The sequence below is a fragment of the Cryptomeria japonica genome, chromosome 7 (genome assembly GCF_030272615.1).
Source record: "Cryptomeria japonica chromosome 7, Sugi_1.0, whole genome shotgun sequence".
Lineage (NCBI taxonomy): Eukaryota > Viridiplantae > Streptophyta > Pinopsida > Cupressales > Cupressaceae > Cryptomeria > Cryptomeria japonica.
The window spans coordinates 16,646,906-16,651,100 of record NC_081411.1 but is presented as its reverse complement, the minus strand read 5'-3'; positions in this window follow the sequence as shown (position 1 = coordinate 16,651,100).

Sequence of the window (4,195 nt, the reverse complement as noted above, 5' to 3'; positions counted from 1 at the left end):
TTTGTAACTCCTCTCCTCATCTCTACTTAAGAGATGTCGTCTCTCTCATTTCTTCTTAATGACAATATTGTAAAGAGCTTCTTGCTCTCTCTCTCTCTCTCTCTTTCATTTTTAGGCATTGCCTCATTCATAATATCACAAGGGGTTTTTCTTTGCTTTTCCCCTTTCAAAAGTTCTTGTGCCTCCTTCTTCACATTTGGGTGATGCTCCAAGTTTATTGCTTTTCTCATGGTAACAATTACTTCATCATAAACTTTCTTGGATTAATTTTCCTTTCCTTGCTCTTTTATTTCCTTTCATGGTATCAGAGCAGGTTTCTAATCCTTGTTTTAAGTTAACATTGATGAAGGTTACCATTCTGTGGAGTTCACCTTGTTGGAGGCATTCTTGAGAGGAGAAGAAGTTCTTTTCTAATATTTTCTATTGTGCAGGTTTTGGTTTCAGATTTTTAACTTTTTTTTCAAACTTGTTAACAAGTTTGCCTGCAGGTTTAATCTCCTATTCTAGATAGTTTTTATTAAAAAAAGGGCTTTGGAAGGCTTGCCGCCAAAGTTCCTTCTTTCTAGTTTAAATTTAATTATTTTTAAAGTTTTGGAAGGCTTGCCGCCAAAACTTCAGTGCTAACTCCTTTTCCTGCATACTTTAGATTTCATATTCATTTGTTTTGGAATGCTTGCTGCCAAAACAGTTTCATCATAAAGTTGTTTTTCTGATTCATATTGCAGGTTCTCACATTTTGTATACTTGCAAGCTTGTTTGATTAAAAAAAAAGAAATTTAAGCTTCCTTGCAGGATTTTATTATCAAATTTTATCATTTTCTAACCTCATTCACAGAATACTAATTTTTTTAATATCTATTGCTCTATTTCAATCTTTGTTTGTGCTTATTTCAGCCTGGTTTACTTTACATAATAAATCTTACATTTTATTGAGAAAATGTGTTGTTATGCATTATATTATCAGCTACAATCCTAGCTTATTCATTTCAAGATAAGTTTGATAATCTAAAACTGTAGTTCATTCCTAAGATTCGGAAAAGATTGATTAGCTTTCCATTAGTTTTTTCAAATACGTTAAAAGAAGAGAGTGATTTTGCAGTCTAATTCAAAGTGACTTTACCTTGTAACTTGGGGTTTATACAAAGCTGTCATGTAAATAAAAAACAACTATAAAAATCCACATCATTAAAAAGTTAACTCGCAGATGAATGCCAAAAGAAAATTAATAGATTATCAATTCATTGCCATAATGTTCTCTTAGAACTAAAATTCACTCTGCTGTTTTGCTGCATTGGTAGAACCATCTGAAATAGCTGAATGTTGGCTGTGTGTAAGCAAAAATATGATTCAGAATTATATTAAACTGCACAAAAGAAGAAACTAAAGGCTGATAAAGAAACACTGTCTGCGTATGCTTCCTAAGTTTATTCAATTCATTTGGAACTTTGTAGCTCGTTCTATATTCCCTTAGTCTGTATTTAAAATCTGAGGAAGGTTTACTTTGGAAACAACAGATTAAAAAAAATAAATCTTTTCATTTCTTCTTTTCCACGATTTTCCTTCTGCCTCTGCCTGAGCCTTTTTCAAAAGCCTCTCTTTTTTTTGCAGCTTTGTCTTCTGGTCTGTATTTTAGGAGCATCTTGAACAGCTTTGATGCAATATTCTTGTCAAGGGTTTTGGTGAACTGGTAGCATTAGTTTATAGTTATACAGCTGATAAACCGTCCTAAATAATTTTATAAATATATATTTTTTTTTAAAACTTATTTTATTTAAACCGTCCCAAGTGTCCTCCTGGTGCAAGCTTCAACAAATTCAATCTGTCCACGCAAGCAACCTTAACTCCAGGAAGATTCCTGAAACTTCTGTGGTCTGCAACTTCTGTATATTCCCTGCAAATCATTATTACTTGCTTGCTTCATAATTTTTTTGTCATTTAACGTCTCTGCAGTCATCTGGCAAGTTTAAAAGTTTTTTTTAAAAAAACTTATTTTATTTAAATCAAGTTTAGTTTAATATTAAATTTTATTAAACTTGTATTATTTCTTTTAAAAAAAAAGTTTAAATAGTCTATATATAAAGATTAATAACGTTAAAAAAAAACTAGTTATCAAGTTTTTTTTACATTTAAAATAAATTAAAGTTTTTTTTTGTATAAAGTTTTTTTTAATAAAGCTTTTAATATACAATAGTTTTATTTTGTTATTTAAATCAAATTTTAAAAAATCAAAAAAATCAATTTCAATTTGTTATTAAAATATAATTTTTTCTTTGGTAAATATTTTTTTTGTTTAAACAATTTTTTATTTAAGATTTGAATATAACATTTTTTTACATAAATTTTGTTATAATTCTTACTCAAATCTGGTTAGTTTTTTTTTTAATCAAGGAGGTTAAAATTTATTTATTTTTTATCCAAGAGGGCATTTTTTTTCAATATTAAGCATAATTTGTTCATTATTTTGTTATCATGTCTACATTAATTCCAGAAATTAAATTAAATAGTTCCAATTATCACTCTTGGAAAACACATATCTCGTTTATTTTTCGTTTCAAACACCTTTTGGATGTTGCGACTGATAAAACATTTGAACCTGCTACATCTGCTCCTCAAGCCGACCTAGATAGATGGAAGGCTCAAAATGAGGAAGCACTTGGTTTAATTGGTATTTCAATGGTTCCTGATTTGTATGTTTTAATTGGAAATTGTACAAAAGCGCATGAAGCTTGGGAAATTTTAAAAACAACTTATGATAGCTCAAATGAATCCCGAAAAATTCAACTTCAAGATCAACTTGAAGATCTAAGGTATACAGATTTTAAAACTATGGATGAATTCTTATTAAAGTTTGATTCTGTTAATAGTCAATTAACTGGTTTAGGAGTTACTCTTGCTGATTTACGTTTAATTCATCTTATTCTTAAAAAATGTCTTCCTCGTCAATTTCAACAATTTATTACGAATATTCATGCTCAACTTGCTATTCCTAGCTTAGCTACTCAATTAACATATGATATTTTTCGTAATTTATTGCGTCAAGAGGAAGCTAAATTAATTCAATTTGGTACTCTTAAAAGTAGTGAACATGCTTTTATGTCTAAAAATCAAAATCATAATAATACTTTTAGATCCAATAATAATAAACATAATCATAATCATAATAATAATCACAAATCTTCTAATTATCAATCTCATTCTAAATCCTATCATAATAATTCTCATAATAATAATCATAATAATAATCACAATAATCAAAGGAATAATTCTCAAACAAGACCCCATTGCACATATTGTGGGAAAGATGGACATATTACTAATAATTGTTTTAAGAAACAAAATGGTAAAAAGCCCATGAATCAAAATAATCAAAATAATCAACATAAACCTCATTATAAGAAGGGTAATAATAATAGTAATTCATCACGTCATGCATTTACATGTACTTATAATGTTTCTCAACCACTTGAGTGGATTATTGATTCTGGTGCATCTCAACATGTTACTTCTCATAAAGAATGTTTTGAATCTTTGCATCCCGATACTTCTAATATTCCTGTTCAATTAGCTAATAATCATAGTTGTAAAGTTGAAGCTATTGGTGATGTGAATGTTCCTAATGGGAAATTACATGATGTTCTTTATGTTCCTGAATTAAAATCAAATTTGATTTCAGTTCCTAAACTTTGTCAAGATTATAAGATTAACTTTTATAGGGGCATATGTTATATCATTGATCCAAACACTAATCAAGTTATTGCTACTGCTAAAATGGATAGTGATAACCTATTCAAGTTCTATGAATTTGCTCCTCCAAAGTATTCTTTGCTTACTACTGTTGATTTTACTATATGGCATGAAAGACTTGGCCATCTCAATTCTGATTATATTTCATTAATGCAAAAAGCAAATATGGTTGATGGATTGCCTACTATTGTTCCTTCTCAAATTGTTTGCAATGGTTGCATGAGTGGTAAGATGCATAGGGAACCCTTTCCTCATGGTCAATCTTGGAGGGCATACACTAAATTGCACCTCGTTCATAGTGATCTCTTGGGTCCCATGGAGAATCCCTCCATCCAAGGTTCAAGGTATGCACTTACCTTTGTTGATGATTTTTCTAGGAGAACATGGATATATTTCCTTCATAGTAAGGATCAAGTGCTTGATGTTTTTACTGAATTTCATATGTTTGTAG